The sequence below is a fragment of the Anguilla anguilla genome, chromosome 3, assembly GCF_013347855.1.
Source record: "Anguilla anguilla isolate fAngAng1 chromosome 3, fAngAng1.pri, whole genome shotgun sequence".
Classification (NCBI taxonomy): Eukaryota; Metazoa; Chordata; class Actinopteri; order Anguilliformes; family Anguillidae; genus Anguilla; species Anguilla anguilla.
In genome coordinates, this window is record NC_049203.1 from 2,608,281 (window position 1) to 2,621,487 (window position 13,207).

The window sequence follows — 13,207 nt, forward strand, 5'->3', positions numbered from 1 at the left end:
TCTTTCAGATTTTTCAAGTTCAAAGACATTCGTTTTGCGTTCTCTTTTGGCCGGCCCTGCTACGGCAAGCCGCGATGGACACACAAAACCAGCGCGGTTGACGCTGGCTGAAGCGGAAATGGAGAAGGGCTCCAGCTCTAACCTGCTCCTCTAAGTTTCCTGGTTTCCTTTGACTGAGAGAAGGTAGACGGCGTACGCAGAGAACCCTGCGTGCTCGCTCAGAAAAATGCACAAACAAGGTTGGCAAGGTGGCACACTCCCCTCTCCGCTCTGAGAGGGACTCGTTTCAGTCCCATGGTAACTAGGCAACAGGCAAAGGCTTGCCGAATCGAGGCGAAACGCTCAGATTCATCGCGGCTGCGCGCACCGAGGAACCAGAACCCCAAAAATAAGCCCCCTCTTCCCCGAAAAAGATAAACCAGCGGCCTAATACTGTGACACGCGGCCGTGAATACGAGCGCCGAGGCATCACGACGAGCTCGTTCTCACCACAGCGAAGGATTATTTACCGCCCTCCTGGGGGAAAAGGGAAAACGATTTGGGCGTACGAGAGAGGACGTAAAAGCGTGCGAGAGAAGCGGTATCTTCCAGGGCGGGCGGGCGGGTTGTGATTTACGGCGTGAGCTGATTGGCCACGTTCGCGTCCACATTCGCTCGAGGGTGGGATCCCGTTAGCGAGCTAACATTCGGCAGCCCGTCGGTGGAAACGGCGGAAACGGATTAAACGTGACAGACGTGCGCTAGCGCTAGAACGTAGCACGCCGCCTTTCCCTCGGTCCCTGAATGAGCAGAGCGCGGTAGGCTAGGCCTTTCGGCGCCGCTAATGGTTAATTAACGATCACAAGGCCACTCTTAAAAGGCGGGGGATCAGACAGTTTTGTTCAGTCTGTTCCTGGGCCCCCTAATTGTTTCCCATGGATCCAAGGCCTAACGAGTTCCCAGGGACTTCTCATTATCTCTCTCGTTCACGTCGGGTGTTTGGTCGGGAGTTTAATGGCCATCTTAGGGAGAAAAAAAAAAATAATAATAAAAATCAAGCGAATTGCATTCAAAGGAAAAGCTTCCACCATTTTCCCCGAGGCGGCAGACGACTCCTGCATAAAGATGTCAGCGCACGGATACTGGAGTCATTTACATAAAAGACAACAGGATCAATATCATAGCAGGGATATCTTAGGGGGTCAGAGCATGACCCACTGGGCCCTCTTCTTTTTTGGGCGGTGGGGTGGGGGTGGGGGGGGGGCCTGGGACTGGCATGGTGCCATCGTGGAAGTCCGGGGCACGGGACGTTGGCGGCCTGGTTCCATTCTTAAACGCCGTGGGCGCAGGAAGGAGGGCAGAACAGAAGCAGGGAGGCCGCCCCATGGACAGGGGAACGGGCTAGGGGTCCCCCCCCACACCCCCCACCCCCCCCGCCATCCAAACCAAACAGCCGGGTGGAGAGGGCTTCGGTTTGGGAGCGTCCCACAGACAGGAAGTGACAGGAAACAGCTGACCGGCAGGGCTCTTTGGACAGTCTACGGATAAACACGGAACTGGTCACAAAAAGCAACTCAATCCCAGGAGCTTCACAAGACACAGAGCGCTTGCGTTAGCTTCCAGGTGTGTCCTCACCTGAAGTGCACACAGTTTCTCAGTTTACTGCCACCGTCTTTGACGCTATGTGCCACTCGGAAATGTACACACATTCAACCCACCCCTCCCCTTCACACAGCGATGGCGGCCGCGAGCCTTCTCTGGTCCTCCTTTGGCAGTTAACCTCCCTTCTGAAGGCGGAATGTTGGTGGCCCTCCGTTATTTGTGCTGTCCAATCAGGCTGTGTATGCAAATTTAGAAGCACAGACCAGATTCCCCTAGTGGAGAGTCTGTACAGCCTAATTTGCATCTCAAGAGGAATGCTCTTTGAATAAACAATGGAATGAAGACGCATCTGGTATGAAAATTGTTACCTGTGCACATTAGAATCAAGTAAATTAATTCACTACAATAATAGATTTTAGCTCGGTGTGGATGATGCAACAATGAAACTAAGGTAGAATAATTAAGGGTGATTTTTTTCCCATTTGTTTTTATAAAAAATGAAAATTATAACTATCATGTCCCTGCGAACACACAGTACAGTATTTCTGGGAACCTGTTCAGAATGGCTGTTATGCTGTATCTTTTTCATCTACTGTTTAAAAATGTGAACTACATCTACATTTTTTAAAAATACATTTTTTGCTGTATATATTTTTCCATAAAATACAATACAACAGTTTTGCAAACACATACAGGTGAGAATGCCTTTTGAATTTCATAGTTTTTATGTTGATGTATTACTTTTTTTTCCCCCATTAGCATTTTAATACACTGCCAACTGTGGAAATAACCATAGCTACGGTGGCTCCTGTGATATGCTGCTAGGATGGAAGGCCAATGTGACTGCCCAAATAAAAGCGTGCCAGGGAGATGAGTGATCTTTCTCTCCGGAATTGCATTATCATATCCTCCCGATGGAAAAGAAATGTGATTCTCCCCCCTTTTTCAGAAAAGCTCACTAAAATAAAATATCAGGGAGGAGTGACTGAAGGACTGTGGTCAGGTGGGTGAAATAGGCCACAGATTGGGCAAACGGCCCCAGTCTCTCTCCCTTTGTGGGAGGCTGAATACCGGACCGTACTGCTTAAATAAAACGGACCCGGTTTTTCCCGACTCGGAAAGCCAGCGGTGGCTACCCGAAGACTCGGAATCTCGGAATGAGGTCCGGAATGAAAGTCGCTGGGGCTTGCCGGAATGAAGCGTGTTGCTTATCGATTTAAAAGTCTCGGTAAAAACTTTAAAAAAAAAATTAAAAAAATCTGCAAACATTCTCTAGACCTTTTATTTAGTTCTGGCATTTAAGCGATGCTCGTCGTCAAGGCGACTGACAGAAGGTGCATGACTCTTCAGCTCTCTCTTCACCTCTCTTGCTTGATGAATTTAATTACCTGCAATCTGTTTTCACCGCATCGAAAGTCAGGCACATATTATCTCCACCTGCAGAATTAGCCCTTTGTGGGGTGGTAAGGTCACACAAATGTGTGATTCGAATGTTCTTAACTGAACATTCTAATGCTGATGTCACAATCGCTACTGGTAATGGAAAGCGACAGAGTTCTAGAACGCCGACTTAGAATGTTGAAAAAAACATTGCAAAAGACAGCAGGTCTTCAAAGGGTTAAATAATACTGTACATGGATGTGCTTGTATTTAAGCGCATTATTCCGTTCGTCTGGTGCAAGAGTTATGAGCTACTTGTTCGTTTATGCCTGCCCACCCCTCCTCCCCCCTGTGCTTATAGCTTGTATGAAATACACAGAATTTCACGCTTCTTACCATGAGAGCGTGTGGCTGCCATGTTCTAAAGCCCCCCTCCCCCCTCCCCCTACTCAGTGGCCCGGGGTAATACAGGGGTATTAAATACGTCCTGCGCTCCCCTGCATGCTAAACAGGCCCGGGGATGTCAGCGCGAAAAGAGGTCCCCTGTGAGCCACTTGCTGAATATTTAATATAACATTTAATGTGCAATTTCTCCAGTCGAGTACATATGCATGCCTTACACATGCATAATCATGCATGCACACACACGCATTCTCTCTCTTTCACACACACACACGCACACCTTCTCTCTCTCTCTCTCTCACACACACACGCACACCTTCTCTCTCTCACAGACACACACTCTCTCTCTCACACACACACCCACACGCACACGCAGACTCCAGACGTACAAAGTCATTTTGCCCATTTAGCTCAATTCAGTTCATTCAGTTGACAACAGCCACGCTACCATTTACCCCAAGACTGAATTACTGCATGTACTTAAGTGCACTTTCCTCATCTGATAAAGTGCGCTCTGGGAAACAAGGCCCCAGCCGTACTCTACTGCACATTCACCAAGGGGGGGGGGGTCGCACAATACGAGACCCCTCCCCCCTTCAAACAACGTTCAGTGATGCCAATTACGCTGATAAACGCTGAAGGTTATTAGATCTGAGTGCACAGTTCTGTGAAGGATCAGTGGCAGTTTTTCTGTGAAGCACAAAAGGCTTCTTTCTCTGAGGGACCAGAAGCTACGTTCTGTGAAGGACCAGTGGCTTCATTCTGTGAAGGACCAGAAGCTACTTTCTGTGAAGGACCAGTGGCTTCATTCTGTGAAAAATAAGCGGCTTCTTTCTGTGAAAGATCAGCTGCTTCTTTCGGGGCCATTAGAGGAAGACCCGGCGTCCTCGTTCACAGGCACGCGCGCACGGGGGGGGCACACAGGGCCCAGCGGTGGTCACGTGACCACGTTCGGAACACCTGACAGAGCCCTGCAGGCGTCCAATGACACGGCTTACAGGGATGATTAGCAGGAACTCGCAGCAAACGACAGGATCAGACCGCCCCTCCTGGCTAACGTGTGATCTTTCCCATCTAAAACAACAGCTTAGTGTCCCTGTGAGTAATCACAATCCCCAACACCCACCAGAGAGAGAGAGAGAGAGGGAGAGAGGGGGGGGAAGGGAGAGAGAAAGAGAGAGAGAGAGCCAAGAGAGAGATAGATATTTCCATAATTGCACATTTTATGGATGGCTACTCTTCCTCTTTTCCATTCTCTCCATCTGTCTCTCCCCAGCTTTCTCTCCCACCATCACTTCCTCCTGATCCACTCGTTCTTCTATGGTCCCTCTGTCACTCCCATCCTTCTCTCACCTCGTCTTTCACTCTCTCTCACGTCACTTCTTCCACACTTTGTGCATGTCTTTCTGTGTTCTACCTCTTCCCTTTATTATTCTTTTCCTCTATCTCCCTCTCTCATTCTCATTCATACTATCTTACCAGCTACAATCTTGCACATCAACAGACAATTCTGTCAAGGGCATGCAAATACTGAGTCTGTAAAATATCCTTGTGTGTGCGTGTGTGTGTTTTTTTCCCCCCAGATCTGACGCCTAAATTCGGACAGCTCAGACAAGCACTGCCCGTGGTCTCTCAAACAGACACAAGCTAGCGTGCGGATTCATGAGGCATATCTGAGAGGAAAATGGCTTATGAGTGCTTGATAATCCTTGAGATCCCACATCAATATGACCCTAATTTTACACTTCATTCTGATCATAGAGATTTTTATTATTTTTATTTTTTTTAAAAAAAGGTACTTCACAACTCAATTGGTACTTACAACTCAACTAAATTGGTTAGGAGCTGCCAAAAGCTGCCACACTTTTCCCCGAGAGGAACAGGATGAGTTTGGGTGCAGTAATGGAAGGGGTAACCACAGGGCTCAACTGAACAACAATAATTAAATAATTAAATAAATAAATAATAGTGTGATCAGTGCAATATTATTAATCAAGCTGCATTCATCCAGCACGGTCATTTTCTCATTAGTTGAGAATTATGCACCGAAATGGACTTATCTGATGAGCGGAGGTTAAATATCATAACCATAATGTAATATCATAACCCCGTGTCGAAACGGTAACAGATCCAACAGGAATCATTTCTTCTCCTCTCTGAGAGCCTCTGTGTTGCCGCTTTGAATGTCTGATGTTTGGGGGTGCAGTAGGTGAGTGTGTGTGTTTGGGGGTGCAGTAGGGGAGTGTGTGTGTTTGGGGGTGCAGTAGGGGAATGTGTGCGTGCGTGTGTGTGTGTGTGTGTTAGGGGGCGCAGTAAGGCTGTGTGTGTGTTTGGGGGTGCAGTAAGGCTGTGTGTGTGTTTGGGGGTGCAGTAAGGCTGTGTGTGTGTTTGGGGGTGCAGTAAGGCTGTGTGTGTGTTTGTGGGAGCAGTAAGGCTGTGTGTGCGTGTGTGTGTGTGTGCAGGGGGGGTGTGTGTGTTTGGCAGCAGGGGGCTTCTCGGGGACCCCTGTAACTCTAACCGGATTAAAAGCACCCAGAGGCAGCAGGAAGTGCTGCGACACAGGGCCTCACTCTGCGGGTTAATCACACACAGCCCGGCGCTAACCGCTAACCGGCTCTCTCAGCAAATTCATCATTCAGCGCAAGGGTCCATTTCCCCCAACCTGGCCCCTCCCGCGCGGTCTCCAGGGGCAACCCCAAGTCAGTCTCACTACCCCCGCCCACCCCCCACCCCCACAGGGGGCGTACATGCAAGACCAGTCGCATGCTATTACACAGAGGCTTGTTTCCAATTACACTGAATACAATGGACACGAGATACACGCGTGCACAGATAGACACACACAAGCACACACACTCACACACACATAGCAACACATGCATACACACACAGACACACACACACACACACACTCACAGACCTGTAAATTGAATCAGCTCTTTAGTGCCCAGCGGCGCTAGCTGCATTAGCCCTTCCTCTCCTCCTCACCTGACCGCGTTTCCTTGGACACGTCTGTCTCCCGAGACGTCCTCACGCAGACCCGCAGCCCGCCGTCCGTCCGAACGACCCTCTCAGACCGCCCCACGCCATCACTGCCCGACCCAGTCCCCCCCCCCCCCCCCCCCGCCCTCCCCACGCAAGACTCTCCCTGCCCGCTGGCGACAAGCCAACATAGCCTGGCGACACTCAGAGAACAGGAAGTCTGCTTGCATAGGCAAAAAAAAGGTAATACAGGTGTTTGGCACACCTGTGTATTAATTTTACAGCACTTTGGTTGATGAAGGCCATTTTAAACATGCTTTAGAAATGGACTTAACTTGACCTCAAATTTGACAGGCAGTCAAACCATCCCAAGCCCTTTGCATATCAAACTACTGAAGCAAAGCAGTTGGTTAGTACAAGTAGGTAAGTTGGTAAGTAGACAGGAGTAACTTAGTTCGTAGATGGGAGACTTAACTTAATTAAGGAAATTTAATTTGCTGCAGGAAGAGGAGTTTGATGGGTTGAGCCACCAGGCTCTAGTCCTTACTGCGCGGCGTGTATTACACAGTGACCTCTGACCTCCGGAGAAGCTCATTCCCTCATCCCTCATTGACAAGTGTTTGCCCTCCCTGACAAATTCAGTCCTCCAGGCAATCTCCTGCGGCAACCAGGACTCAGAGGCAGTGCTGGCCAATCTCCAAACGGAAACGGAATAGATTCTCTACCACCGTAACAGTGGGAAAAATAACGTTCTGAAGCACACACACAGCATTTATAATACCTGTCCGTATAAGATGTAGGTTTGAGCATTTAATGGCAAATAAACAGCATGTAGACTAACCGCACAATGGTGAATAATGTGCTTCATGGATAGAAACTAATATATGAAATAAGAAATGCTACACAAATATTTTTGCTTGGGTACATGTTTTTGTATTTCCCCTGAAAATTGATTCTTTATTTTTATATCCTTTTTCCCTTTCTCTCTCTCTCTCTCTCTCTCTCTCTCACACTCTCTCTCTATACAATTATCATTGTGTGTAAGTGTCATTCTGTGGTTGGTTTATCTTTTGCAAAAAGTTAAATAGAAATAAAAATATGGAAACGCTACACCACACGCTACACCATAACGTTATTTTTTGTACGGCCAGGTAAAGTGCTTCCGTACAGACACGCGGGGTATGAGCATTTCTGTGTAATCACATCGGACCGCGTCTTCAGACAGGAAGCTCCGCTAGCAGGTGAAAGGTAAAGCACGTCAGACGCAAGGCCATCAAAGAAACGAATGCCGCGTTCCATCAGAGCCGGACTCAAAGGTCAGCTGCGGCCCCCTAAATCACAGATCCCCGGCCTGGGCATTCTCAGGACTGCGCCTTACCGGTGAGCTCAGATCTGGATCTGTGGGCCTCCTGCTATTCAGGAATCCACACAGTGCATCGGGACCGAGGCGTATCAAAAATCAGCCTGAGGCTGGAAATAAATAAAATCAATAACATTCAGTTTTAACCAAGCACCCCCCCCCTCCTCCCACACACACACACACTTTCTGTGTTTCCTCTATTTTTCACTAACTCTCACTTCCTCTGACTGTCTCTCTCTCTCCATCTCTCTCTCACTCTCTATTTCTTTCCAGGAGATCAGTGGAGATCATCCAAAACGGTCTGGTTAATCCATCTCACGATCCCCACCCACTAAATCCCAAGATTTAGGGGGTGGGGGATTTAACATCAAGAATTACCAGCTGTGTGTCAGCCCAAAAAAATGTACAGGTTCATTACACCCCCCCAACCCCCCCACACATCGTTCTCAACAATACCTCAACATATTTCCTTCTGCTCTATTTGTGATTTTCAACGGCCATCTCTCTGTGCTGAAAAAAGATCAAAGTGTTTCTCTGTGGCACACCGTTGATCTGTTCTGTTCTGTTCCTTGGAAACGCGCGCGGACAGGGCTGACATTTCTAAAAGGTAGCGGGCCTCGCTGGCGTCATTTGTTTCAATTCAATTTGGGTGTTCCTTGGGGAAAATGTCATCTCGGTCAACACACAAACACATTAGAGGGTTACAGCAGCGAACTGGAATTTTTAAAAAGACAACTCCGCGAATGAAGAAAAGGTTCCCATGGCAACCGCAGGCTGGCCGAAGCTGCCGGTCTCACGCGCGTCTCGTTCCAAGCAAGGCAGCGCATTCCTTCATTGACATTGTCCGGGAAACGCCGCAGTTCTTCCCGGTTGAATGTTTACGGAGCAGTGGCCTCCGGGAGTCGCAGACTGTGCAAATATGCAAATCCGAGATTCTCCCCTCGGTTTCTTTTCAGAAAGACTTGTGTCTAAGACATGTGTGCTAAACGGTAGGAGTCTGCTCGACACAAACTTGTTTGCTCACCTTGTAGGCTGACGTGAGTTTCCGGCTTACAAGCCTGCTGTTCTCCTGTCCTGCTGACCGTGGTCAGGTTCCTGAACAGAAACGCCCCTGCCGATGACCACTTTACAGAGCAAAGAGAAGACCAATTACCTTTCACTTTATACACTCAGAAACCATTTGCTGAGCTCAATGTTTTTTTCAACGGCTGATATATTCTCCCCCGTTATACTGGGTGCGAAAAGAGAGCTCCGAGACAACTTTACTTACCGTCTCCCCACGAACTTTATTGAACAAGCGTGCAGGTTGTGAGGCAGAAGAGAACCGATCTTGAGTTGGGAAAAACCCCGAGTGTCGCAGCATCCCGTTCATTCACTGGACGCCGATAATTAACATGCATAAAATACATTTACGCTGAGCAAAAACAATAGACTGCTCATGATGAATATTCGAGGACGTAACACATTTACCGGAGGTATTGCAGACTACAACGTAGCGTTCCTACGTTTAGAACCCGTTCGTAGTCGCTAATAGTTAGCAGCAAATCGTAAACTAAGGTGTGCACGAGGTTCGGCCTGTGACGGGCGTAATTATGCAGCAAAGCACAGCCGTCAGCTCACCTGTGCGTGACTGCTGGCTTGGTTCGGTGTGACGTAGGCTACCTGTCGCCCGTTGACCCGATTTTACATTTAAAATTCAATCCGGTAGCTGAACTCTCCGAATAATTACCGGCTCGACTCAGTGGATTTAAAGAAAAAAGGCTTTGCACTCTTATCTGCGACTGACACGGACTTGTCAGCGGATTAATTGATTTTCCCTGTCTGGCACTGTTCCTTTAGTCTTGTTAGATATGCGTACGTGCTGAAGTCATGCACTTTACTTTTAAGCGCCTGTGTTAAATGGAGATATATACGGTGTATATAAAGGAAAAAGCAAATATGTAAAAACAAAACAATAGTAATTTAGGACCACAGGAACTGAGGACATCAGAAGGTTTAATAATGTGTGGCGGGGCAGCGCTTGTAGGAAAAGTATGATCTAATTTCAGACCAGTGTGTGTGTGTGTGTGTATTCATGTATATGAGTGTGTGTGTGTGTGTGTGTATTCATGTATATGACTGTGTGTGTGTGTGTGTGTGTATGTGTGTGTGTGTGTGTGTGTCTGCGCATGCACAGCCCTGTTACAACTCAAGAAAATGTAGAAAGAGCCGTTCCTCATCTCGCTGTTTTTTTAAATCAATTTTTTAAGCTGTTGACCTTACATTTCCAGTCCACTGAACCTGGTACCCTGTTAACCCATGAACTGTGGCCCAGAACACTGATCCCAGATCAGTACAAAACCTGTAACACAAAATGGGTCCGGTCCCTGATTCACAAAGCAGGATTACTGAGTTAGCTGGATAACTGCTGTGAGTAAAACCCGGAGCAGCTCTTGTTACTTCAGTCCATGTTCCAGATTTGGGATGGCTCCGGGTTTTACTCAGGGCAGTTATCCAGCTAACTCAGTAATCCTGCTTTGTGAAGCTAACCTTATTCATGAACCCCCCCCTCCGCTCGGGCACTCTGACCTTGACCTTGGACTGGGCCTGTAGGACAGAGAGCACCCCGAGTCCTTGCCATACATTCTGCTCGTTTTTTCCCTCAGGCGCTGTTTGGACAGCTCTGTGTGGCGGGTCAAGGACCCCTCCCAAGGCTGAGGAGATGACTGCTGAGGGGTCAGGGGCAGAACAGCGCACTGTCTGTGGTTCTGTGACAAATGGGATGATGACCCCCCCCATCCCCTCCCCTCCACCCCTGCCCCAGCCCTAGCCCTGTAGCGGGACCCCACAGCGGGACAGTTACTGTGGGATTTACAACCTCCGAAAACGGCACACGACTACAGCCGTGAGACAGAAACCAGCGTCAGGGGTGAAGCTCCTTATAGGTGCAGCAAAAAAACATACAAAAATAAATTAAATAAAACATACGTATAGTTTGTGGGGGAAGAATGTACTCTAAAGCCGAATTTGAGAAGCATCCACGCGGATCTTGGGACGCACTGCATTACCTGGCTTTGATCCGCGCCCACTCGCAGGAAATCGCTGCCATTCGGCACTTCCGACGGGGAGAAGTCACAATAGCGCGGCCTACACACGAAGACGCATGACGCACGCATGCATGTACGCATGCGAGCGCAACTGCGTGGGCGCGAGAGAGAGAGAGAGAGCGCACACGCCGACGGCGAGGATGGATTACTTCCCCGAGAATCCCGCCGGAGAAAGAAGACGCAGGTTTGCTATTCCGAACGTACGTCACATCACTCTCGCGGAGACGTGGCGGGGTTTGGCGGACGGGAGCGGAGGAGATCGCAGCCTTGCCCCAGGATCGCTGACATTAGAGCACTTCTTTTTTTTTTTTTAAAGACTGACTCTTAATGCAAAATGCCTTCAACGTCAAAACACCCTCTCAGTGCCATGAATGCAGCCGTTCAGGAACAATCCTAATGACCCTCACTTTTGTTTCCTTTAAAAAAAAAAAAATCTTACTATGGTAATTGGTACGGAAGGTCATTGGAACAACCATAGAACACAGGTCAAGTAAGGTACAATTCTCATAAAGTGTCATCAGTTATCTATAGCCACGAACATCAAGTCCAGCCGACACAGTCAGTAACAACAAGTCAGTAAAGTTACAGCGAGTCATAAGCCAGACGTGAGTCATACGCTATCAGTGTTGCCTTGAATATGTGTATCCAGAAACGCAGGGATTGTTTCTCTGGCAGTGTGTGTGGCTAACTGATTGGCCCGGTGACAGGACATCAGTGTATTCCTGCAGAAAGTGACGGATTCTTGCAGAGAGACTCACAGTAATTGTGTGGGCTCCAGTCCCCCAGTTCCCAGAACAACTGCCTATAGACACTCTACTGTACTGGCCGGGCACTGCTCGGTAGAGGCTATACCTTCATAGTGAAGCGGAAGTGATGGTGACACCTCCAACAGCACCGAAGAAGCAGTGCAATATCTGTGCATTTAACCCCTGTCTTACACTGGGGATTGCTGTAACACATGCACACGCATGCACACACACACACACACACACACACATACACACACACACACACAAACGCACATGCACACACACACGCATACACACACACACACACACACACACACATACACACACACACACACAAACGCACATGCACACACACACACATACACACACACACATACACACACACACACACACATACGTTCATGCACACACAAATACATATATATGAATACTGTCAGAATGCTGGTGTACTTTCGGCAGGCTTGTGTGGGTGAATGAACAGCCTCGTTCCGGAATGTTCTGTTTGAATGAACAGCCTCGTTCCGGAATGTTCTGTTTGAATGAACAGCCTCGTTCCGGAATGTTCTGCTTGATGTTGGCAGAGAACGCCGCCATTAATTCACCTCGGAGGGACATGGCAACAGAAGAGCTTTTTTCTCAAGAGACATTATGGATTATGGCTGCAGGCTGGGACACTGAGATGGACGCACGCCGTGATGGGGTTCGTGCCTGTGTGTGTGTTCGTGTGTGTCCGTGTGTGTGTGTGTGTAAATTGACACTTTGGCGGTAGGAGAGATCAGTAGAGGAGGGGAGGGCAGGGCGATGGAAGGAGAAGGAAGGGTGACTCCAGTTTTTAGCATGTTGTGACTCCCAAGAGTTTGACACCCCCCTCTAACCCCCACTACTCCCCAATACCCCCCTACCCCCTACTACCCCCCAATACCCCCTCTACCCCCTACCACCCCGCTACTCCCCAACACCCCCTCTACCCCCTACTACCCCCCAAAACCCCCTCTACCCCCAACCACCCCGCTACTCCCCAATACCCCCCTCTACCCCCTACTACTCCCCAACACCCCCTCTACCCCCTACTACCCCTCTACCCCCTCTACCCCTCAATACCCCCACTACCACCTCTACCCCTCAATACCCCACTACCCCCTCTACCACCACGCTACACCTGCTGGCAGAAGGTGTGCCACCCTGCGTGCTGTCCATGGCTGTGGAGCGTGGGCGCTGTGGTTTTCACTGAGACTGGCTGGTATAAAACTCCCTCTCAGCTGGAGCTGCTGGGCTGAGGAGGGTCTATAATTTCTGCTTGCTGTTTTTTATTTTTTATATATTTTTTTTTACTTCAGATAAAGTCTAAAAATAATTTTCCCTGCCTGCACATTCCACCCCCCCCATCCCCTCCACCCCGTCCCCTCCACATCCACCCCCGCCACCTCCACCTCCACCTCACCTCTTGCTTTATTATTTAAAACACGAGGATCAGCGTTTCCATGGATGCTGTCGCCTTGGTTACAAACAACTGCGCAGAAGCTGGAAGAGGAGGGAACGGTTTTGGGTGGACTTAACCTCTTCATCGCCACAGAGGAACACCGCAGCCTCTCCTGTGTGAAAGAGAAGCCGCCATTAGAGCGGGTGGGGGGGGTGGGGGGTGGGGGGGGGGGCATAGTGCATACCGA

The 13,207-nt window shown here is 49.0% G+C and overlaps 1 long non-coding RNA gene across 1 annotated transcript; it reads right to left on the minus strand.

Moving 5' to 3' along the window:
- Positions 1-8,721: 8,721 nt before the first annotated feature.
- LOC118222211 lies at positions 8,722-9,255 on the minus strand. Its single transcript, XR_004764245.1, has 3 exons — positions 9,176-9,255; positions 8,976-9,080; positions 8,722-8,829 (listed from the first exon to the last, which is right to left on the minus strand). It is a non-coding gene; the product is annotated as an uncharacterized LOC118222211 (long non-coding RNA).
- Positions 9,256-13,207: the final 3,952 nt, after the last annotated feature.